A 25,814-nucleotide genomic window follows, 5' to 3' on the forward strand; every position below is an offset into this window, starting at 1 on the left:
TGCACAAATGACCATGTGGTAAAAGGGTAACAAATATTTTCAAAACAGTAAAAAGGAACACTTTGGGGAATAAACTAATAACCTGCAGCTTTTTTTTCTTGTAAGCTAACACATGCTGGGCCCGCAGCAAACCATTATTCATGAATGGCATTCAGGCACAATAGAAAGTTTTAGCAGTCCGTCCGTTCCGTTCGTTGCGTTGTTACCAGGTTTACCGGGACCGGTCTGCGCCTGCGCGGGCGGAAGGGCGAGAAGGCGCGGACATGGCGAAGGCAGGCGCGCGGAACTAATCCCCCTACCGTGACGAATGCCCAAGTACCCAGACGGGTCCTGGTAAAACGCTAGCTACGTACGTGATATGAAACGGACGGACTGCTAAAACTCTCTAATGTGAGACCATTTATTGTGCCAGAAGTTTCATATTAGGGGATGCTTGCTTTTGCTAAATTATGAGTTAGCTATGAGTTCTGATGCCAGATATTACATGCAATACGTTTCAGGGATGCGACCTTCTCTGGTGTCAGGGCTGGTTTGGGCTTCGTTTTTGCATGGCCCTTGTTCACGTCGTTCCGGTTCTACATTAATCTTCTGTGCAGATTGCCTGTTTCGCCAATGTACACTGATTTGCCTTCGGCGCACGGAATCTAATAAGCAACACCTGGAAGCTTGAAGCGTGAGAGGGGGTCTTTCACGCTGACAATTTCAGAACGTAGCTTGCTAGTGGGCACGTGCACGATGTGCACACTGTGTTTCTTGAAAATGCGTGCAAAAGCTTGATTGATGTGTAGGACGAGAATTGCGGCACGTTTTGACACAGGCCTTGTGGGCGCTTCTGCCTGCCAATGTCAATGCGGATTCCTGCTAGTCGCCCTCTTCGCTTCTTTTTGAATATAATGCTTTAGGCAGCCACAAGGACTGCATCAAAACGTGCAGCAATTACCTACGTCCCACACATCAGTGAAACTCTCGCACGCATCTTCAAGAAACGCAGTGCATACATCGTGCATGTTCCCACTAGCAAGCTGCGTTCTCACATTGTCAGCGTGAAAGACTCCCCTGTCACGCTACAAGCTTCCGTGTGTTGTTTATTAGATTCCATGAGCTGAATGCAAATCAGTGTACATTGGCGAAATGGGCCATCTGCACAGAAGATTAACGCAGCACTGGAACGAAGTGAACAAGGGCCATGCAAAAACAAGTGCACTGGCAGAGCACTATGAGAGGACGGGACACGTGGTCGACTGGAACAAGGCGAAATTATTGACAACTGAATGCAATCTATCTTCTCGATTACTGCTCGAGTCCCTCATCGTTCAGACGACGCCCAACGTTATCAACATAATGGATGGTAATCTGCACCATATCTATGCAAACTCATTGCGCTGCGTAATGCCCAGTATATAGCTTCGTTTTCCACGACACATGCTCCCCGTGAACAAGCACCATACCGTTAAACAGCTTGTTTGACTTGTCAGTGACCTACGTTTCATCATTGCAATAATGATTTTACCTGCCTACACGGCATTTTGTCAAACACTGGACTACACGACATGAGCCATTACCGTTCTTAACCCGCACAAGAGTACATAACCTTTCACTACTCCTATGAGATAGACCCATAAACGCACTTCAATATGTCCTTTATATTTAGATCTTGGAAACATGTATAATTTCACTTTTATGTTGCACCTGCTACAGCAGCAGGTAATATTCCAAAAACATAAAATAAAAAACTGTGGTTTAACACGCCAAAGCTACACTTGGGATATCGGGAGCACTGTAGGGGAAGGCTTCGCATTAATTTTGACCACCTGGGTAGTTTTGTGCGCACCGAAATCTCAAAACACGGGTGTCTTTACGTGTTGCCTCCATCTGAAAAGCGGCCACACCAAGCGGTAGCTAACCGACATTCGCCTCCACAGCACACCACCCTAGCCACTGCAGTCGGGTAAACAAATGAAATAAAGCAAGCTTTGGAGTGCAAATGAAAATAATAATCACACGTCTTATTTTCACAATTCATCTACCTTTTGGAATCCGCCATGCAATCCCCCCTCCCCTACCGGCCTACCAAAACACATTTGTCTCAAGAGGTAATCAGGCTGTTGTTAATGAAGTATTTACAATTCGAGACTTGCCACCGTTAAAGTCGTGCACTTGGTTTTAGAGATAAGCGACATTAGCCATTTGCAGCACCAGGAGTTATTTGTGTGAAGGTCAGATTGAAAGCACTGACGGTAGTAGTTGAAAGAAATTGTGTGATAAATTACAGCATCATCTGCAAATAGACACACATGGGAGGATATGCAACATGGAAGATAGAGAGGACCAAGCAACCTGCCTGGAGGGACAACAAAGTGGCACGAGCAAAAGAAGTATATAGTTATTAGGAGAAGTAAACGGCATTTGAGAAGAATGAAAATCTTTCGCTCAAGTGAGGACATTAGGGTGAAGTTTTAGAAGTAGTCTGTGGTGTGCAATGCGATTGAATGGTTTAGGAAAATCTAGAAAAACTACCGCAGTTTGTAAGCCTGCGTCAATGGATCAATGTAGATCCTGAACAAATCCTGAAAGTTGTTTCTCAAGTAACCCTTGTGATAACCGTGGTGATATTCGAATGTGATGTTGTGATTTTGTAAATAATTAGCCACCTGAAAGTGGATGAAATGCTCCCCGACCTTGCATATGGTGCTTGTTAGGGAAATGTAATGGTGAAGTACCGCCTCCTGATTTATAGATTGGTGCTACCTCGACTATCTTCCTCATTGAGAATAGTGCCTGTCATGAGAGACTGCGAAAAAAGCGCTGTCGGAATTCTACAGACTGCGGGATGTACTTTTCGGTATAGTATGATTAATACCAGTATGATCTGAAGTAGATGAAATTGTTAGCTTACTTAAAATGGAAAGTAGTTCCACACCAGTTTTTATTGCAAGTTCAAAACCATATCGAAAGATCCTAAATGTTTGCTTGGCTTGATTACATACGAATACTTGCTTCAAAGTCAGCTCAAGTTCTCTTCTTGCCCTTTAGTCATCGGCCCCAGATTCTCTTCAATATCTCTGCTAAGCACTGACACGCTCCAAACGCACAGCACTGCTTCATGAAAATGTTTCAAATAATCAGATGCCACAGCACTGCTAACAGGTATACATCATGGCAGGTTCCACAACATGCAATAACTAACCTGAAAGTACATCATCGGTGGGTGCACCGGTATGGCAGCAGTGCCTGGACCGATGTGTTGAGCAAATGCGCTGGCTTCTGAACGGGTGGTCCAAGCGGCCAGATGATAGATGAAGGAATGACCATTCCTGGCGGCAAAGCGTACGGAGTACCAACGAAGGGCCAGGCAGTACTTGGGTACAGCAGGTGCAGTGTCGGTTGGCCAAGGAAGGCCCTGGCAAAGCCTTTGAAACGGGACTGGTAGGCAGCCGACCCAGGACAGCCAGCAGCAGCACCTGCAGGTGCATAATCTGTGAGTCTGCTGACACTTGTTAAAATACAAGAAGAGCACACACAAAGCACGAATGCTTACATCAAGTACATTTTTAATCGCTTAAAGACATAACCTCCAAGGCACTAATAAGAACAATCCCGGAACACCCCAAGTGAAATTTAGGTCACAGTAAGAATGTATTTATTAGACCTGCAGGTACTGAGTGGGGTATGCATGATATATGCAAAGCTCACTGCTGAGCTAATTTGCATGGAACACATGCTAGCAGCTCATCTGTATCCCTTGCTTTCAATCGGTTCTGGTGTGTGATAGTTGAGGCTCCTCCATTTCAATGTCTGACTTGTATCTGCACGTTGAATTCTCCAATATAAATCGAGTTTAGTGAGTGCCTACAGGTTTTTTGTTAGTCTCTGTATGGCCTGCGATTTTACGAAAATGAGAACTTGCGAATTCGCTCAATTTTCGGCACTAATTTCTACAATACATATGCCTCTGATATCAAGCCCCGGACTTCCCGAGAGCTACACTGACGGAATCGGCAGGCGCCTCGTAGGCGTTGTGAAATCTCCCCCAGTACCCAGAGACTATTCTAACTCCCTGCGAGGCCACATGCGCGCATTTCACCTTCAGTTTGCACGTATGTGAATTCTATACCTCTATAAACTCTCAGACGGGCTTCGTCATATTCGTTCCGGACGCGTGAAGCTCGGCAACGTAAGACGTCATGAAATTTCCGTACACGCTCGCTGGCGCGCGGCCCGAACTCTTTAACCGTTTCCTGCCCTTGCATACTATTTTCAGCCCCTTGCACTTTGTAAATTTTCATCTGTTTAACGCGGCCCGAACTCTCTCACCGTGTCTGGCCCTTGCATAATATTTTCTCCACCTTGCACTTTGTAATTCCTCATCTGTTTACCTACACCTCCTGCGTCCTCATCTCTTGCCTGCTTTTCTTCCAGCACAACTCCGCCAGCACCCGGTCAACGCGTACGCTGTCGGGGCGCGTTGGCGAGCGATTACGGCAATTTCCCGACGCTGTTGCCGAGCTTCACGAGAACGGCACGCATATCGCGGCCCGAAGACCGCGCGAGAGAGAGAGAGAGACAAATAACATTTATTGAAAGAGCTCCCCCTTATGGGGCGGTGGCGGCTGCCCACTGGGCCGCAGCGACCTGGAGGCCTCGGGAGGTGACTTGCACCTCCTGGTCCGAAACCTCAGAGCTCCGCATGGCCTGCTCCCAGGCCTGAGGGGTAGGGAGGGGTGGGTAGGGATTCTTGGCACACTGACAGAGGGAATGAAAGTGCGTGTCCAGTGCACCACAGTGCGGGCAGCGAGGTGATGGAAATAGGTGGGGGTGGGAGTGCTGTAGGATCGTGCGTTGAGGGAACGCGTGCGCTTGGATGATGCGCCACATGCGGGCCTCCTCTAATGATAGGGAGCTGTGTGGGGGGGTGGGGGGGGGGGGGAGAGGGTTCGAAGGTTCAGTCTGTGGTGCAGTGTAATGTCGGTGTATGTGTACAGGGGGATGGGGATGCTGTGGTTAGGAGCAAAAGAAGCAGGAGCCCGGGAAATCAGTTCTCGAGCATGTCAATGTGCTGCCTCATTGCCTCCTAAGCCAGTGTGGGCCGGAGTCCACAGTAGCTCCACAGGATCCTGGGGAGGGTGTCGGATGATGACACGGAGAGCTTGTGACGAGATACGTCTCTTAAGGTAGTTGGAGAGGGCATGCTGGGAGTCGGAGAGGATGGTGGTGGGTTGGGGCTGTTCAACTATGGCGAGAGCAATGGCAACTTCCTCTGCCACCGTAGGAGAGGGGGTGAGGACAGACATGGTTGGGGGCTGGGGAGGACCATACATAGAAGTGGCGTAAGCCTGATTGTTTGGGTATTGAGCCGCGTCCACATAGATGGTAGTGGGAGAGGGTGGGTGGGAGATGGCGTGGCGCTTGGCACGTGCCATGCGGCGGCCTGCATGGTGGAGAGGGTCCATGTTGCGAGGAAGGGGTTTGATGAGGTGTAGGCGTCGTATGTGGGGGGAAGAAGCAGAGGGGGAAGGGAGTTTGAATTGGGTTGATATTGAGGGAGGCTAGGATATGGTGTCCAGTGGAGGAGCGGGAGAGACGGAGGATTTGGGAGGAGCGCTGCGCGTCGATCCGTTCCTGTGTAGTGTTGTGCGAGACGTACGGTCGCAACGGCGGCAGCCGGTCTAGCGAGCGCAATAGCTGCGAAGCGCACTGCACGGAATTCGGGTAGGGGGGGAGACTTCACAACACCTACGAGACGCCAGCCACGGAATCAAGTGCATGCTTTTTCGCATGCACTTCCAGGGAAACTCCTGTTCATGGTATTTCTTGGTATACCGCGGGTATTCATGAAGGAGAAGTAATCACAGCGTCGTGCCACTCACGCGAAATTGCGACTGCGATCTGCAGCCGCAAAGGCACTGTTTGAGAGACACATAAACAAACGCCCCGGTTTTAAAGAGCCTTGCGTGATGTGAAATTATTAGCAGCCGTGTACTACAGCGCGAGCATCGTAGCCAAGGTCTAGCTTCAGCATAAATTGATGCTGACTTCTGCGGAAACGGTTGACTGGGCGCCAAACAAGTATGCTAAATCACGTAGGCTATCACAGCAAAAGAGATGGGGGTCTAACGAACGACTGACCCATAAATACCAGACCTCGTAACAACCAAATACAGAATAATACAAAATGCGTACTTACCCGTGCAAAAACGATGTTTCCAACGTAAAGTGCTCACGGATTGAAACGCGACACTGCGAGCGCGTGGCCGCCGGCACATGCAGCACCACCCGTGGACGCCCGTGGAAGCGAGGTGTTGCATTGTGGTATACCGTGAGGGTGAGAGCGGTTTGCCCGTAGGCTTTCTGCTTCCGGTTGCCAATGAGCGGGACTGTGGTTCCCCGCAGCGACAGCGGGGCGCTGCAAGACTGGATCGCGTGTGTGCGCCGACGGGAGTCGCCCGGCGGTGCGCGCAGCCAATTTCGAGATCTAGTCTGCTCGCGCGCTCTTGTTACGCGTGCCGTTCCGATGCGGCACAGATAATGTGCATTTAAGGCACGGCCACCCTTATCTGAATAACACGAACGTCTGCACGAAGGAATAGCAAACTTTATTCAAGGATGATGCAAACTCAAAAAAAAAAGAAGGACGCATTTTTTGCAAACACGTTCGCGTGTAGTATTTGTTGGGAGCATTGGTATTTCTTCGGCTCTCCTCCCGCGGCCACGACGGCAGCCATTCTGCGTGGCAGACTGTGGTACAGGCTGGTGGCGAAACTGCAGCAAGCCGCCAGCCTCTGCCATTCCGTGTGCACCGCCGCCCATAGGTCGTCCGCAGAACACCATTGCAGTGGACAGCGATGGGCTTTCTTTATTTCCGCCCAAACGTTTTCGATGATGTTTATGTCCGCACCTTGCGGCGGCCAGTCGAGCACCATCACACACACCTCTCCTCCAGGAGATTGGAGACGCATGCAGCAGTGTGGACGGGGCTGCAATCATGTTGGTAAAAAAAAACGCCGTCGGAAAACGGACCGTCCAGCGCGTACGGCAACATGACGGTGTCCAGCAGGTCTTTATAAGTGGCAGCGTTGAACCGGCCGTCCAGGCGTACGTGTGGACCCAAGCCGTCTTTGGAGATGGCTCCCGACACGCTCACTCCACACCGGCAGCTGCTGGCAACATGCTGGATATTGGAGGCGTCGAACCTGGGTAAAGCCGGCACAGCAGAAGACAATATAATTTTAGATTACAGCGACCCCTGAAGGCATTACATTATCGCGATAAAGGTTGGATGCGCGCCTGCGTGTTGCCCAGGGGGTAGGGAGCGCGGGTTCTTTAATCTATGCAAACTGCGTGCATGAGCCGCTGCCCACAAAATGTTTTAAAGGGTGTCAGGTTGGCCGAGTGTGCAAGATCCTTATGGAACTCCGCCACGAATTGCGGAACAGTGCAGACCGTTCCAAAAGCTGCAGCTGCCGCAAAGTGTGAGAGACAGTCAAGGACCCCTTAACTCGCGTTCTACTATTAAAGGCGAAGGTGACGCGTGTCGATTTTTTTTCTTTCCGCTCAATCGCAGTTGCGCTAATGTCAAGACAGCGACAAACGGCGCAGGGGAAACCGTTATCAGGCATACTCTGTTTCTTCGTAGTACAACATGCGCTGGCGCACCTCGACATCTCTGTAGCGAATCGTGGTTACGCTGAGTGAACGCAGTTACAAACAAACAATTTTCCTCACGAAAAGGAAGAACCATGCAGCGCATTCGGTTGCCCGTCTATAATATACAACGTGAATATGCACAAAACGAAAATTGGACGACCTACCTAGTGTTCTCCGTCCTCCAGACGCGCTGCTGTTGGTCGAATCGCGTTGTGAACTTCGACTGGTCCGGAAAATGACGCTGCGCCACTCTTCCGCCGTCCAAGTCTGATGCTGAACGCGCAGTGGAGAGAGTTCTTGCTGATGAGCACGTGTGAAGTTCCACACCGTTGTTATGGGTAAAAGTACGAAAAAAGAGTAGGGATGGACATTGAAGACACCCAATTCTATTCATGCAAGGGACCTTGACTGGTGTCATTTGTGCTTTTCTATAGTGGTACCTAAATGAATTTCCCTTGCTTCCTCTCGACATCACCATAACAACGCAATCAGCGGTGTCTTAGGTGGCTGCCAAGACGAGGCTTTTGGAGCGCCTTCCGTCTATCCGCTAATGCTCCTGGGAATTCGTTTTTATCGCGGTATGATCGCGCTGTGCAGGGTCGAAGCCTTTGGGTACTGATGGGGACAAATAGCCTTAACTTTGCTTTGTGAAAGCCTTTTTGTCAGACGATTTATTTCATTTAAAAATACTTCCAGTCTTGTGAGAGATCATAGCTGGTCGGAAAAAAGTACATAGAAGTGTAAAAAGCACCACAGAAAGTGATAGTTCTAAAAGCATACCAATACAGCGTACAATAATAATGCATAATAACAGAGTAATTTGAGTAAGCATGTTGTGCATATTACACCGTGACATGGAATATTACTGGCATTATTACACCCTGACATCACTGAAAGCGAAGTCACACAGTTTCATGACTGAAAAGGTTTACATTTGGTTGATCCTTTAAGCAACACATACAGGTATAAAAGGAATCGTACTCTACAAGACTAATGACTCACAATAACACATAGAAACAGACGATGTCCACAGTATATATTACGAGTAGCGCCAGATGGTTAGAGCAAAATAAAAATAGTTCCCACAGTTTGTTTTTCTACAAGTTTTAAAAATGTGGTATTTGAAGTATCACTCGTGATGTAAGGGACTAGTTTATTCAATTCTATTATCGCTGGAGGGAAAAATAGTTCTTGAGACAGTGAGTGCGGCAAGAAATTCAGTGAGTGTTAACGAGTGCTTATAACGCGTCGTTCGTGTCTGTACGGCCGAGTTAAGGTTTGTGGTGCTAAATGACAGATTGATTGTAGTGTTTAACGCGCTTACGCAACGAACGCGATTAGGCACGCCACTTTTCGTTGTATTGCTTCAACTTTGTTAATATGCATATTTCAGAAGAGAACCAGACGATGTTTGCGTACTCTAGGATTGTTCTCACGAATCTGTTGTACGCAGGCAGCTTTGTCTCAGGTGGGCAGACGCAGGCGGCGCCTCAGAAAAAATAGCGGTTCCAGAGCGGATGGAGTAATGTTGTTGATATAAGATCAGACCTAAGATCATGGGTGATGGTGAGCCCTAAGCATTTATACTCTGTAACCCTGGTAAGGGGCGTGTCGTGTATTGTGTACGAAAATTTCTCCTCGTTACCATCAATAACGCGGGTTTGCGTACGTCTATTTTCACCTGCCAACCATCACACCACTTGGAAATTATTTCTAAAGTCTCATTTATAATGATTTGATTATCTGGTTAATCACTTTCTCGGTAAATAATGAACTTATCTGCAAAGAGCCTGATTTTGGTTCTGGATGCTTTTTTTTGGACTAGTACAAGCTGCTGCCCATGGGTAAATAGTCAATGAGCCAGTTAACAATGACCCCATTTCCAAATGTAAATTCAAGTTTCTTAAATAGTTTTTTTGTGTGGTACACGATCAAATGCTCTGTATAGGATCAAAAAAATATAAATCCATTTTCTTTTGACCGCCAATGCCTAGTGAAAAATCATAGGTGAGCTCTAAGAGTTGGGTAGCCGTCGAGAGACCCTCGCGAAAACCATGTTGGCAAGGGGACAGAAAGTCCTCACGTTCAAGGTGTGTTATTATGTGTTTAAAGATTACTTGTTCAAGAATCTTACACACCGTATAAGGTAAAGAAATGAGCCTGAAATTAGACACATCAGTTTTCTTTCCCGATTGATGTACTGGAATTATTTTTGCCAGCTTCCATTCTTTCGTTGGTCTACCCATAATTAATGGCTTATTGAAACGAACGCATAAGTATTTTAAAATCCATGCAGAGTATCTTTTAAGAAAAATATTTGGTATGTAATTAGGTCCGGTGGTTTTCTTAGCATCTATGGTTAATCAAAGATTCAATACTCCGGCTTCGGTTAGCGTAAGAGGTACTATAGTACCATGATTAAACGGGACTATGGGTGCTAAGTTACCATCACCGACTGTACAGACAGATTTAAAGTGGTTATGAAGTAAGTTTGCTGTTTGGACGTTGTCTTCAGGTGATTTGGGTTTCTCATTACGTTTCATGCGGTTCAAATAACTCCAAAAGTTTGTAGGAGCGCCCTTCATAAACTAGGCAGGGTCTTAGTGAAGTAATTACACTTCGCAACATTTATATTAGATTTAAGACTGGTAATGGCAGTGGCAAGTTGTTTACGCTTGATTGTTGAGAGTTTGCTTTTTGCGCCTTTCTAAGCCGTTTTACCTTTCGTTTAGCGTGGATGATATCGGTCGGAATCCATGGGTTTCCTTCAATAGGATTCTTGAATTTGGTTGGCACGTAGTTACTAACACAAAAGAAAATGATATTTTTAAACTTGTGCCACAGTGTGCCTATATCTGCGGAGTGTTTAGTCACAAGATGTTCGAAGCCATCATATTTGTGAACCAGGTGGTCAAGTATGCTTGTATCGTCAGCATTCATAAAAGCATAAAGCGTTGTCGGTGGTGGCAAGGGAATCAGTCATACGTCTTCCGGTATGGAGCAATACGTCAGCTGGAGGTCCGATATTCCTTTCAATATATCTATTTTACTGTTTTCGAGTGAGTTGTGATCGCTTATAAATATTAGAGGAAGAACATTTGACGTTGTTCCTTGCGTGCGTGTGGCTGCTAGATTTGTTGATGCAGGCGAAAACCTAGCATGATATCGCAGGTGATATCGGAGTTCGTAGAAAGAAACGTCATGGTAGGCCAACCCATATCAGGGACGCTGAAACCGCCAAGCAAGATCAGCCTGGTGCCTTTTAGGTGTGTAGCGATATAGTGATACAGGGAGCGTACAACTGCAGGATTGGTCGAGAGACTATGATAAACGCACCACAAAAGCGGAACTCTGAATGTCAATTTTGAGTTTGCAAAAGATTGCTTCCACGTTTTCGCCATCTGGGAGCCCAGTGAAAGGAATAGTGTTTTTTTTATTAATCCGGCTCCGCCCCCGCCACCCGTGGGTCTATTTTTTTCTTACGACGGAGTGCTTGGGCCTTGATATCTCGTCATCCGCGATATCAGCTGTTAGCCATGTCTCTGTTATGGTTACGAAGTCAGGCCTGAGGCAGATCAGTAATGATTCCATGTGATCTGATTTATTAAGGATGCTGCGGGCATTTACGTTAATGAAGCTTACTTCGGAAGCTGGTTTGCTCGTCTTGGTCGTAGTGTCAGGGGGGTGGCACGGGAGTCATCTTCTCGCTGGTTTTTCGATTGCGCCGCATTGATCAGGCTAACTTTTAAAGGGATGACTTTACTGCTCATATCATCCTAAAAAACGGCTCATCGTTCATCCAAAGTTTGTCACAAGCCAGCGCCACTTTATCTCCAGTTGCATTTTTGGGTTTCCGTAACTACAAAGCTTCTTTCTGATATCCCGTACTCTGGCTGAGAAATCTCCACAAATCGAGTAATTCGTCCGTTTCAATTTTGAACAGCTTTTGAGAACCGTGCTTTTTTTGCGAAAGTCAACTAATTTCAGAATTATCGGCCTTAGTCTGTTGGGTGGAAGCTTCCCTAGTGTGTGGGTTCTTTTGACGGAAACAAGGGAACATTTAGGGATAGCTCTAATACTGGTCGCATTTATTAGCTTATGAAGGTTGGCCCTGTTTTCTTCTTCACCTTCCAGGGCGCCGAATACGAGCAGATTTGACCTTCTTGGCTGATTTGCGAGGTCATCAATCTTCAGTTTTTACATACGCACAGTAGTTTGCAGGTTAGCCAATTGGTCTACACATGAAGTTATTTTTTGTCAAGAAAAGCAAAGCTTTCAAGCTTAGTTTCGATAGACTTTAGTCGTTCTTCCTACTCTCTTTTAAGTCAACGCAATTATTTCAAGTTGTTTTGAAAGGATCCCAAGTCAGTGCCGGGATTTGTCTCCATATCGCGTCCAAGTAACAATCTCTTCGTGAAAAGTCACAAAATAATGAACAAATCAGACATCAGAATGGCAACATGATCAGGAACATATTATTTGATCGGATGAGTTTTCAGTACCGTTTTCTCACCTGCACGAATAAACAAAAACTGATTCTGCATTCGAATTCCAGCGATGGTGCCGCGCTCATGAGCCAAGCGATGTTCGCTGCAAGGTTTGTAATCCGCCAGGCCCACTCCGCCCCCCGGGGTAGTGCTGTGGTGAGCTCCCACGATAACCGTCGCTGATTTAATTAGCGGTACTACGGTGATAAATTCGCCGGCACGTGTGCATTCCGACGTCCCTATTCCTCCAAGTTCTTTTGCTACAATTCCGTTTCAAAGACGTGTGAGGAGTTAAGCCACTGCAAGCTTTTAGAGATCATTTTAGGTTACGCTGCTAGCCTGTAGGTTTCTGATGAAACGGTTTTTGTTTAAAGTAAGATTTGTACTTAGCTCCCGGAACAATTTTTGTGTCTACAGGAGTGATTGGAAACATGGCTTGGAGAGGTCGTCGTAGAAACAACAAAATGTCAAAGAACAGAATATAAAACTTGAAGTTTGCTGCTATGGGTGTGTATTAGCCCACTAATCATAAAATGATAGATTAGACGGTCGATCGCAGCGTGACGGCAGTTCCGAAAACGATCAAAGAAGAAATCCTGTTTCAAAGTAACGCGACAAAAACCAGACGGTCGACCTCACTTCGCGACACTAACGCTAAGGAAATGAACGACATGTGTGCGTATAGGCCTGTAAGCAAATACGGAACGTTAAACATTCTCAGTTATGTTAGCCCGCCCTAGCTGTCAAATAAAACAATCAAATAAAAGAAAGCAAGGGCAGATACCAGCCTGCCTTTCCTGGATAAGACACGTTCTTATCAGAGGGCCACTATTCAATACGATAATGTCCACGCCAGGTGTTGGTTATCACACCAGCCTAGACCACGGAGGAAGAACAATATAGGAGGCGAAACGAGGCTTCCTAACGCGGCCCGATAATGTTACAAGCGCTCGTCATACGTTAGGCTAGCGGCATCTGCCACGGGTGAACAAACTGCGTGGGTGCCATTTTCGGCATTGCACTGCACAGCCACGGAAAGAAGTTCGGCCGCTATCATTTCGTCCATCAGGTGCCGCTACCCTCTTCTTCATCGTCGCAGTGGCAAAGCTTTGCAGTCTGCCTTGGTTTTAGTTGTGACATTAGCGAGTTTTAGCTGACCGTTTTACACGGTCCGCTCCGCTCCGATAGCAAGCGGGAGCGCCATTGCGCCTGCCTGGCCCGCTTGGCTGCGAATGGCATTGGTTCCGGTTGCGCTGACTGTGCCGCCTATACCGGAGCGGACCGTCGGAAATGTTTAGCTAAAACTCTCTATTAGAAAGTTTTAGCTAACCGTGCTTGACGGTCCGCTCCAGAATCGGCGGTACGCTCAGCGCAACCGGAGCAACAATGCCGTTCGCGGCCAAGCGCGCCACTCCTGCGCAATGACGGTCCCGCTTGCTATCAGAGCGGAGCGGATCGTGAAAAAGAAAAAAAACATCCCCCTCGCGAGGGGCACGATCAAATGCAGAGCATTTCTGCGGGGGGGCGCGCCTGCAAGTCGTATGGATTACGTATTGGTTGTTGTTGTTGTAATTGTTGTCTTCCAGCGTAGACATTGTCGATGAAGTCGATGGTGAAACGTGCCGTGAACCCCCTGCCGCGGCTATGACGCAACGTGGAGCGGCTATGACGCAACGTGGCGCGGCTATGACGCAACACAATCCAACACAATCCACTTTAATCCAATCCAATCCAAATACAAGCCAATCCAAGCCAATCCAATCGAATCCAATCCAATGCCCCTCGCGAGAGAGTGTTATAGCGCCGAAATCGCCACCACGCGAACGCGTGATGCTGACGTCACGATCACGCCACAGATGTTAGCGGCCGCAGCGCGCGCGAACGACATATGTGGTTTAGGCGCGAACCGACCGCGGCGAGAGAGCGCGATGCGAGCGCCCCACCTGTTCTTGCGCGCGAACCTAACGCGGCGAGAGAGGGTGTTGCGCACGTCCCCACCTGTTGTGCACCTGAACCGAACGCGGCGAGAGAGGGCGTTGCGAGCGGAGAGAAGGCGAGGACGACGCGGGGGAGAGGGTGCACCTCTGGCCGACGGTTGAATGAGTCAAGGATATAAGGCACGTTCGTAACCTTCCGTTCTGTGTCGGCTTTGTGGCTCAGTTGGTAGAGCACCGTGCACCTTGCGTTCCGCCCGCAGAGTCGTAGGATCGAAACCTGGCGCCGGCAGTATTATTTCTTTATATAGTGTAGGGGGAGCGATGCGGACGCGGACTACGGACGCCAACGCGGGTGACATCGTGAGTTACTGAAATGCTCTGCAGTTAAAACGTTCAGCTAAAATTATCTGGTCGCTCGCCCGTGCTTATCGCGATGGGCCGTTTCGCCTCCTATATATCTTGCTCCGTGGCCTAGACCAGGAGCAGGTTGCAAGCTGCAGTCCGGAGTAGCCGATGGATGGCACTTTTGAAGCAATTGCGCGCAGGTGGCGACCGCAGTCGCGCGCGGTAACAAACAACCAGCGTCAGATGGCGGGTACTGTATTGCAGTTGTCATACAAATCCTTTAAGATTTGGAGACAGATATTAATCACATATCATGCTGCTTCTGCGTATAGTTGGGAGACTTTGAATGAAGCTCCTTATTGTGTCTGTGTAAAATATTTAGAGCAACCTGAACATACTTTCCCGTGGTATATTCACTGATTAAAATGCCGGGAGATAGGTGGATGTCTGCATTTTTTATCGGTTGTGTGGTGCTGTTGGAGGCCACCGTGAGGTTCTCCGCATACGCAGTCTATCACCCACACCAACGCAATAAAATCATTCGCAGATTATATTTCTCACTCCACCTGAATACTTACGCCTTATTTTTCACGGGCTAACGCTTCAATGTCTTTTTTCAGACAACATTGGTCTTTCCTCTTCCAAACTTCAGCATAATCTTCTAGGTGCCGAGCCCCTAAGGACCGCACAATGCCCGTCCCCGTCCGTGCGCATAGCATTTACAATCGCAAGAAATCACACAGGCACTGGCAGGATTCAAGCCTGTGTCTGGTAGAACACAAATAGTTGGGGTCAGTCGTCTTACCCATTGGGCTACGACCGTGAGTTAGTACCCGGGAGTCACACGGCGTACTCCCTCGCCTGTAACGGAGCGGTGTACATTAGGACCTCCCAATGTCCATCCGCGTCCATCCCTGCGCACACCAGCATCAAGCGAAAATCAAGCGAAATTCGATTTGAGCCGTGAGTTGCAGTTTCACTTAGGAAATAATCAAGGTGTAACTCACGGCTCAAATCGAATGAACGATGGGGCGCAAATCGGATGTCACTCGGGGGCAACTTAGATGTCCTTTCGTGCCCCGGTACTCCGCACCCTCGTCATGACCCACGGAGTGGAGATGCTGCGATTTTCTTTGATTTCACCGACGATTATTCGTCATTATCGTCAGAAAATTTGGCTTTCCTCTAGGGCGTATTGGCGTACTACGGCAAGAGTGAGGACACTAAAGTTTCCATTTAAAACTTAGAAAAGGCGAGCAAAGCTTGGCAAGACCGGAAGAGCCAGGACGACCTCAGCTTCGCTGTTTCTCCGGCCTTAAACCATTAGTGCAAGCTGCGCCAAATATTTCTTCAGAATCACCCCAGAAGTTTTGGGGGGCGTAATGCGCCGTGAGTAACACACGAATGGACATCTTAGTCCTTCAAACTCAGCGTCCAGTTCACCTAACCTACAATATAATGCACGCAGAATTCGTACACTGCGTAACAAAGTCATCATCACTATCATCATCATCATCATCAGCCTATCTACGCCCACTGCGGGGCAAAGGCCTCTCCCACTATTCTCCAAATACCTCGGTCCTGTGCCAACTGTGACCAATTTATCCCCGCAAACTTCTTGATCTCATCTGCCCATCTAACTTTCTGCTGCCCCCTGCAACACTTGCCTTCTCTAGGGATCCACTCTGTTACCGTTAATGACCAGCGGTTATCTTGACTTCGCATTACATGCCCTGCCCAAGTCCATTTATTTTTCTTAATCTCTTCTAATATGTCCTTAACACGTGTTTGTTCCCTGACCCACTCCGCTGTCTTCTTGTCCCTTAATGTTACACCTATCATTTTCCGCTCCATTGCATGCTGAGTCATTCTCAATTTAAGTTGAACCCTCTTAGAGAGCCTCCAGGTTTCTGCCCCGTAGGTAAGTACCGGTAGGATGCAGCTATCATACACTTTCTTCTTCAGCGACAATGGCAGGCTGCTATTCATTATCTGAGAATGCCTGCCATATGCACCCCACCCCATTCTTATCCTTCTAATTATCTCTGCCTCATGGGTGGGATCTGGGGTCACAACTTGGCCTAAGTAGATATATTCGCTTACCACTTCCACTGCCTCGCCACCTATCTCAAACCGCTGTGCTGTCCCGAGGTTATTGTTCATTACTTTAGTTTTCTGCATATTAATTTTCAGGCCCACGGTTCTACTTTGTTCGCCCAGTGCGGAAAGCATGCTTTGCAATTCGTCCCCCGAGTTACTTAGCAAGGCAATGTCATCAGCAAATCTGAGGTTACTGAGGTATTCTCCATTAACCTTTACTCCCACCTGTTCCCAATCCAACGTTCTGAATACTTCTTGTAAACATGCTGTGAATAACATTGGAGAGATTCTGTCTCCTTGTCTGACACCCTTCCGTAAGGTATTTTAATGCTCTTCTTATGGAGAATGATGGTAGCTGTGGACCCATTGTAGAAATCCTCTAGTATTCTTACGTAATGCTCATCTACCCCTTGGTTCCGTAATGCCTGAATGACTGCTAGGGTTTCGACCGAGTCAAATGCTTTCTCATAATCTATGAAGGCTATATATATGGGTTCAGTATACTCAGTGCACGTCTCTATCACCTTATTGATCGTGTGAATATGGTCCATTATTGAATAACCTTTACGGAACCCTGCTTGTTCTTTAGGTTGACTGATATCTAAGGTTGCAGAAATTCTGTTAGCGACTACCTTGGTACGTACCTTGTAGACGACTGACAGTAAGCTGATCGGCCTGTAATTTTTCAAGTGCTTCATGTCGCCTTTCTTATGAATTGGGATGATGTTCGTGTTCTTCCAAGATTCCGGTACACTTGCGGTCATTAGGCATTGCGTATTAGGCATACGCAATGCGTAACAAAGTAATTTAACATGAACGTCATCACCCAACAAGGCTGAAGCTTAAGCGCGATATATGGACACCAAAATTACGCCCATCTTCCCACGACGGAACCCTGGTGTGATGCGACGCATCGGGGGGTTCAATTGGTGTTTCCGTTGGGTTGACTCTCTAAATCGCGTGAAACGTGTTGTGAACACGCACGATGCATTCCCATCACATGCGAGTGCTCTCACACGCGGGAAGAAGGGCGTAATTTTACTTTTCATGCACATGCATAAGCAAAATGAAAGTGTACACGTGTTTTACCGGCACTGGCCACCACCAAGCTCTTTATTACATTTACGAATGATGGGCAGTAAAGTGAACCGTCAAAGGGTGCCGTAGCAATGGTCGGATCTTGTTGACATTGGCGAAAGCCAAGTCGATACAGGTGCCACGGATGGTAGTCGGCATGGTGGTAGACACAAAGTTCAAGCCGTAGTTGTCTGCCATGTGTTGCACGCAGTCGTCAAGCAAATTGACGCGAAGTCGAACGAGAGCGAGCGCTGACTGAACCGCCGCAGCGCGCTACCCACTTTATATTCACAGCGCCTGAAGGAGACAGCGGAGGAGAGTCGCGCATGCGCACACTTGCGCGACGGGAGCGGAGCGAAGCGAGAGAAGCGCGCGCACGCAGCTGTTGTTTATGATAATGAGACGGAATGAGAGTGTTGCGCACAGCTGTCGGAGAGAAGAGCGGAGGAGAGTCGCGCATGCGCATTTGGCGTGCGGAAGCCGCCGACATCGACGCAGGAGGGACATGCCTCAGAGCAAGAGATGCGTCGAATCTAATAAGAAAGAAGGACGACACCGGCGCTTGAACCATTCAACGAACTTCAACGACGAATGTTTCTCAAGAAAGTCGTCTCTCAATTTTATTTTGCCACCCAACAGCATTTCTGCTCTCGGCAGACGATAATATTAAATTTTGCTGTTCTAAACATTGTTTTATACTGTTCGATTGACAATTTCAGTTGTTACTAGTTGTTTCTGGGAGCATGAAAGGTAAACAAATTTTCAAAAGGCTGAAAGTATTTTGTGCTTTTTTATTTCTTCTGTAGGCACAGAAATAATGATTCAACGGGGTAAGATATATACCACAGCCGCAGTTTCACCTCACTGTCCTTGATGGACCAGTATCGGCGGGAGTCTCAGGCCGCCTTTCACGCAAAGGCCACCGCCGTAATTCGGATATTCCTCTCCGCGCTTGAAAGCGACACATATGCAATGTGGTTTACAACCGGTGCTATTGGGTTCGCCAGGATGACACTGAAAAAGGCGAAAAGCTGTACACATTATCAAATACTACAAGAAATTTATTTATCTATTACTTGTCTGCTTGAGAGCAAAACGACTGCATGGAAGGTCGAAAACCCACCGTGCCTTGCACAAAAATGCAGGCAGTTGGCGCGAATAGCAAAATTCCTCGGGACAAGTAAGTTTGCTTACTTGGTTTGAAATAGGATCTTCTTCAAGGGATTGTGATGACACTCTTGCCCACAAGGCAGTGTTACACTAAGGAGCTTCAACCTCATACTCGACAGACGCGCAGATCATTGTCATTAACAGATTTATTCTAGAGACATTGGTGTGGTTTCCCGCGTAAAAGCTGGCAAAGCCCCAAAGACCACATAAAAGACAAAAGCCGCGACTATATGAACTAAAACAAATTTCAGTCACTTATTCGCAAAAAGTAAACAGAAAGCACAGTCTACGAACTTGCGCAAAGTACTACGGACAATGAAACATAAGCTACAGAAGTTTCGAAAATGGTAATATAATATAATATAACATAATATAGTATAATATAATATAATATAGTATAATATAATATAAGAATTGATAAATATAATAAATGTGCACGTACAGTATAAGTAACATTACCGAGTGCTTTCTCGCATTTCCAAAAATAAAAATGCTAACATGTGAGTAAGAATATATAGATAAGAGAAATCGATTGTATTATGCAACAATTTAAAGTACATCGTGACAAAAACATCAACAGCAGAAGACTGAAATTACGCAATCACAATTCTATTCCGTAGGAGTGAAGTACCTCGGTGGTTTTGTTTTTGATATTCTTGTCCTATATTTATTGAGTTAGTCACACGAGATTGTGAGACAACGACTTCACTCATAATTGGTTCGAAAATCAGGTATATGCCATAAAACCGAATTTTGTGTGTTCAGTACACTCTTGTTAAATGATCGTCAATCTAGTGATGCTCAGAAGTACCTAGAGGATGTTGACGAAAAAAGCGTTTTGTGAAACAAAGTTAATTCATCAAGAGGGTAAACATTGATGATATTATATTTTGCAAAGAGATGCGGTGCAGTCTGCGTACGTTCAATATTTCCAATACACTGCATCATATTCTTTTGAAAAAACGGAGGCTTAGGTGTGTTAGTGTGCATCGTCGTCGAGTATAATAAGAAAAAAGGGTGAAAAATGTCTAGCTTAGCTTCAGGCGGAAGAATACCTATTCAGGGCGATTCCCCTCCTGTAACCGCAAAACTTTTTTGGTGTGGTGGTTGATTTCTGTATTCCAAGTCAAATGAGAAACGTTTTGCATAGTACCTTACGGTCACTAAACATTTATATTGGTGCTTTATCAAGAAAAACAGAATATATGTTTTACATATTTCTCGTTGAAGATATGCTTGCTTTAGTACCTGTACGATTATTCTATTTCTGTTATGATTTGACCAGTCACATATATTTTTCAGTACTGTGCTGCAGTTGCCGAACATGTCACCGATATGAAGTCAAGGGTTTGACGAACGCCCGTCTGGTCGGGAGGGTACATGAGAGAAAAAGTGGGCACCGACCAAGTAATGAAAAAGAAAAACTTAAAAGACGTTTCGGATCCCGCACGGGAGCCTTGTTCACAATGAATTTATTGCAGAGAAAAACGGCCTTAAGTATGCCATTTTAAGGACGTTTTTTGTTTGCAATAAATTGTCTGTTGCGGAGAAAAGTGCGCTATTGTACTGATATATATAGTAGCATGCAAACACCATGTACTACCGTAAAGATGTCATTGATGTGTGTAATAAACAATGACGTCCTTGTAGAGCGCGAACCAGCCAAGAGAGACGGCACCAGACGTGTTGCCGCAACGTAAGCCTAATTTATTCTCTTTGTGGGGCCTGGCCTATCGCGATGCCAGCGCGCTGTCTAATGAGCGGTGGAGGGCACGCGCTGTCTATGATAGGCGTTGCGGTAGTGATGATGATGATGATAATGATGTTTCGGGCTCCCCCCTGGCGCAGAACGCGTTGGAGGAAGGAGAAAAAAGGAAAATGCAGCCAAATAAATAGGTACAGGTTCGGCCTTACGTGCCATGCGATCGACGGTCCAGTGTAGTCAGTGATGCGGGATAGTTCTGTCGCATGGAGCTCACCGAATAACGTGTCGGGCTACAGAGGGAACACCGGAATACCGAGGTGCGCTTGGAGCTTGTGGTTCGGATGGAAGTTCGAGAGCTGGGTTAGCCCTGTAAGCAGGCTTCAGCCTCAATTGGGATGGTGTTAGTGTGGTCGTTGGTGTGCACGAGGTACGTTGATGAGGACCACTCTAGTGCAGGTAATATTCCATCATAGTGGCGTTGTAGGGGCCTGTGCACAGCGTTGTTGCGCACGTAAACATTGGTAACATTCGGAAGTCCGACGTGATGTCACCGTATCTCGGTGACGAAGGTCATTTTGGTTAAGGCTGAAATTCTCGAAAGAGCACACGTAGTCTCCCCACATATCCACTTCCAAGCTACGACTGCACTGGTGGATGGGAGAAAAGACGAGGAATCCACAGCTTCGAACCATAAATAAGCTCTTCACTCAAACAGTAGAAATCGGATTTTAGGGCGCACCGAATAGCCAGCAGTCAGATGAATGTGTTGCACCCATTTGGGCGTCTCGTGAGAACTAAGCGCTGCTTTGTGGTGGCGATAAAAACCTCGTACCATTTTATTGGCCTAGGGGTGATAAGCGGGACAGAGGGGAGGCGAGTCTTGCCGAGAAGGAGAAGCCGCTCTTTAAATATGGAGTATTCGAACGATAGGTGATGATGGTATTGCGAAAACAGAATCTCGAAACTCAAGTAGAGAAAAACACCGCTTCTACCATGATGGCCATGATTCAAGACATTGGGTGCACCTGTCGACGCCTGTTCCCAAGTAACGCAACCTTGACAGGCGGGCAGTGGTCTAACAATGTCGATGTGAACCACCGCAAACCGTTCGCCGGAATCGAGGAAGCGTTGTGCTAGGGTAACTGCATAGATGGTAACTTTGGCTTGTTAATGAAGGCAGCATACACGTACCGAGCTACCAATGTATGTGTTCGTGCGCGACCAAACGAAGTATGTGAAGACAAGGCGCTTTATGGCCCTAATGCCGGAGTGGGCCACATTCTCCAGCGTGTAGAAAATTGGATATAGCTTGCCCGCATGGACAAACGGACGAGGTGCTGAAGTGGGCAGGTCCCACACGACAGTCGCTCCATGAAGACATGTCCTCGAAAGTAACAGATGTCGGAGGCGCCCGAAAGTGTACTACCTCCAAGTCTTCGGCTTAATGCCTCAAGCGCCTATAAGTGGCTGATTGGATGGCGCTGAGATGACTCTGTTGATGTGACCAGGAGTGCCCGCGGAGATGTTAGCGGCCCGGTTGATGTACTGAATGTTTGGAATAAACTCGGATACAAACGCAAGTTGTCGTAATTCTCCAGGCGTACAAAGAGAATGCATACGCTCAAGCGCGTAAGGTAAGTTAAGTGCTTATGATTTGTGAAGATTGCGAACGCTCTTTCTTCGACGAAGTAGTGGAAGTGGCGCACAGCGGGGTAGATGGCGGTCAGCCCTCGGTCAAACGCACTGTATTATGTTTGTGTAGCAGTGAGACACTTCAAGAAAAACGACGGGCTACCATCGGTTAGTGTGCCATTGCTATGCCTTGCGCTAGCTGTGGTACCAAATGCATCGGTCATCAGCGACAGTGGGGCGTCCGACTGTGAATGTACCAGGAGTGCGGCATTCGCTCGGGCACTCTTTAAGGCAGTGAACGGGTTGTGTCGTGTTTTATGGCACATTTGCAACTAAGGCTACCGTGTACCACACAGAAGTATTTGTGCTCACTTTTGTGAATAAAGACTCATTGATCTAACTCATTGCAGCTAGTTTAGGAGTGTTGCTGCTTTAAAAACTGAAGATGGAAGAAAATTTAACAAGAGCCTCTTCTTTTGGGAGTCGGCTGGGATGAAATTGAAGGCTTTTGTTGTAGAACAGTCTGAAATTTTATTTTCGATCTTAAAACTCGGCACACGAGAACAAGATCTCGTTTACTGTTAGGCCTTGATCACATTATTCGCATCTCGATTTATCTTTTATCAGAAGAAAACCATAGATCAGCTGTGTATTTCCTAAGCGGATGCAGCATAAAATGACTTCTGTAAGGCAGTCTACGTGTCTGCTCGATTCCCATTCTGCTACAACGGGTTTAACCATGTGAAGTTTGTTGTTAACTGAGATTTAATTAGGCCTCAACCAATACAATGCAAAAAGGCAAAAAACCCGACGTTTCGAAGCCGGCTCGGCTTCTTCTTCAGGGGTGACAGTGGCCACGCTGCAGCTGCGTCTTATAGTCACATTTGCTGGCCTCGCACAAAGCCCCTCGCTGCGGCACGTAATCCGTGTGTGTACACCGAGGGGAGAGTGCCAAGCGAGCGATTAACATTCCCAGGTGTGCGTTGAATATGCCACGATTCGAGGAAAAGCCGCTTCCTCCAGTTCGTTTCCCTTTCGAGGATGGCCGTTCCGGAGAAGTCAATTTTGTGGTCGGCCACTTCGCAGTGTTCGGCGACTGCGCTGCGGACTCTATTTTGTTTCCGGACGTCGTTCTTCTGTTGTCTAATCCTCTCCGGCAGGTTTTTGGCCTCACCGATGTACGAGGCGTTGCACCCCGCGCACGGGATGCGGTGGACGGCCCCGGGTGCCTTCTCTATTGTCAGCCGGTCTTTGGGGCGGGGGATTAAGCGGCCTACAGTTGTCGAAGGCTTGTGGGCTATTTGTACTCCTACCCCTTTGAAAATGCGGGCCAAGGCCTCGCTTGTTCCTGGGATATACGGCACCGGCACGCGTTTCAGGGGTCCGGCGGTTGAAGTTCTTGGATAGTTTGTCACCCTCTTCTGCTCTTTGCGGCGGGTCACGGAGTGAATGAACTTTTTCGGGTAGCCGTTTTTCTTGAGGTCCGCAAATACAAGGCTTACTTCTTTCTTACGTTCTTATTCGGACGAGCAAATTGCATCAGCTCTGTTAGTTAAAGACGACACAACTGAGGCTTTGTGGTTAGCGGGGTGGGCCGAATTATAATGAAGGTAGCGGCCGGTGTGCGTAGGCTTCCTGTGAACGGAGAACACCAGGCCCCTGCCTCCTCTTGTCACTTGGGCGTCAAGAAAGGGAATGGAGCCGTCTCGTTCAGATTCAACCGTGAACTGGATGGCGGGATGAACTGAATTTAGGCGTTTTTTCAGGCTGTCAACTGCGGAGGTCTTCACTATGCAGAAGCAGTCGTCTACATACCGAAGAAAAAGTTTTGGTTCCGGCCGGAAGGAGCTCAAAGCCTTCCCTTCCACGTGTTCCATCGTCAAGTTCGCCATTCTTACAGAGATGGCGGCCCCCATTGCGGTTCCAGTTTGTTGTTTGAAAATTTGCCCATTATGCGAAAAATATGTGCTGGCCAAGCAGAACTCGAGTAGGCGGCATATCTCGTCGGCAGTGAGCGGCGTCCTTTTTTTTAGGGTTGCGCCATTGTCGAGGGCAGTTCGGGCCGCGGATACAGCCAGCGGTACAGGAACACTAGTGAACAATGACACGACGTCGAACGAGACCAGGCTCTCGTCTTCGTCAATGCACACATGTGACGCAAGTTGCACGAAGTGTCTGGAGTTGCGTACATGAGTCGCGGTCTTCCCGGCGAGGGGGGCGCGGATGCGGTGCAGGAAATTTGAAAGGGCTCGGCACGGGGATGATGTGAAGTCTACGATCGGGCGAAGGGGCGCGCCAGGTTTGTGGATCTTCGGTAATCCGTAGAAACTAGGTGCGGAGCCGTTTCGACAGATCAAGCGAAGGTATGGAATTTTTGGTCCGGGTGGTTCTTGAAAATCGCCGCGAGTAACTTGTTCAGCTGCGTCTGCGTTTGGTTTGTAGGATCCCTCTTTAACTTCGTATACGCGTCTCCGTCCAAGAGAGCCGAAACCTTCCGGTCGTAGTCCTGACGGTCTAACACCACCGTCGAGTTGCCCTTGTCGGCAGGTAGGATGACAATGCTTTCGTCTTTTCAAAGTTCCTGGAGTGCTCGGTTTTCCTCTGCGGTCAATATTTTTCCCATTTTAAGCGGCCATTTCGATGGGAGGCCAATCGATTTAAGTCTTATTTCATCTCGGGCGTGCGGCTGTACTTGTTGAACGGCTTCCTCTACCGCGGCAACGACCTTTGCAAGGGGGGGGGGGGGGCTCGTAGCCACATTGTAGCTGTGTCCTTTGGCCAGAACAGAAGTTTGCTCTTGAGTGAGAGTGCGGGATGACAGGTTGGTCACAAAACCTTGATCTTGGGCAATTTGGGGCGAGGGCCTTATCGACAAACAAGAAAGTTTCTTATCTTGCGTGATCCGGTGCTTGTCCGCAGTCGATGCCGCCGCGCTGTCAGCAAACTCGTCGACGGAGGCCATCAGTCCGGGGATGCGGTGCTCCAGTTGGCGCTTGGCAAAGAACAGGACCAGTTCTTTCTTCCTGATGGCGGCGTTGCATTCGTGGAGGCGGGCATTGACCAGTCGATGTTCGGCTTTAGTGATGATATTCAGGCCCTCGGGGGTCGACACGGGCCGTTTCATGCGCAGGCTCTCAGGGACGACTTTCCTTTCTTTACAGGTGCGGTTGAAGTCAAGCTGAGTTTTGAAGACGGAGATTCCTTCCTTGATGCGTATGTAGCGCTTGACGAGCTGCATGGTGTCATGGCCAAAGCCTTGGCTGATAGACTTGAAAGTGAACATTTCGACAGACTTCTGTCTGGTTGGGAAGTTACTGAACTTGGATTTAATTAGGCTCCAACCAATACAATGCAAAAAGGCAAAAAACCCGACGTTTCGAAGCCGGCTCGGCTTCTTCTTCAGGGGTGACAGTGGCCACGCTGCAGCTGCGTCTTATAGTCACATTTGCTGGCCTCGTTCCTGTACCGCTGGCTGTATCCGCGACCCGAACTGCCCTCGACAATGACGCAACCCTAAAAGAAAGGACGCCGCTCACTGCCGACGAGATATGCCGCCTACTCGAGTTCTGCTTGGCCAGCACATATTTTTCGCATAATGGGCAAATTTTCAAACAACAAACTGGAACCGCAATGGGGGCCGCCATCTCTGTAACAATGGCGAACTTGACGATGGAACACGTGGAAGGGAAGGCTTTGAGCTCCTTCCGGCCGAAACCA

General features: G+C 47.8%; 1 long non-coding RNA gene across 1 annotated transcript in view; it reads right to left on the reverse strand.

The window, feature by feature from the left end:
- Positions 1-18,405: 18,405 nt before the first annotated feature.
- The window catches only part of LOC144157926 (uncharacterized), a 37,416-nt gene continuing 30,007 nt past the window's right edge, over positions 18,406-25,814 (reverse strand). The window contains exon 3 of the long non-coding RNA XR_013319906.1: positions 18,406-18,604. This is a non-coding gene — a long non-coding RNA (uncharacterized LOC144157926). The remainder of the gene's footprint in view (positions 18,605-25,814) is intronic.

This window comes from Haemaphysalis longicornis, unplaced genomic scaffold, assembly GCF_048455015.1.
Source record: "Haemaphysalis longicornis isolate Haplotype H1 unplaced genomic scaffold, Haemaphysalis longicornis Haplotype H1 scaffold_10, whole genome shotgun sequence".
Classification (NCBI taxonomy): domain Eukaryota; kingdom Metazoa; phylum Arthropoda; class Arachnida; order Ixodida; family Ixodidae; genus Haemaphysalis; species Haemaphysalis longicornis.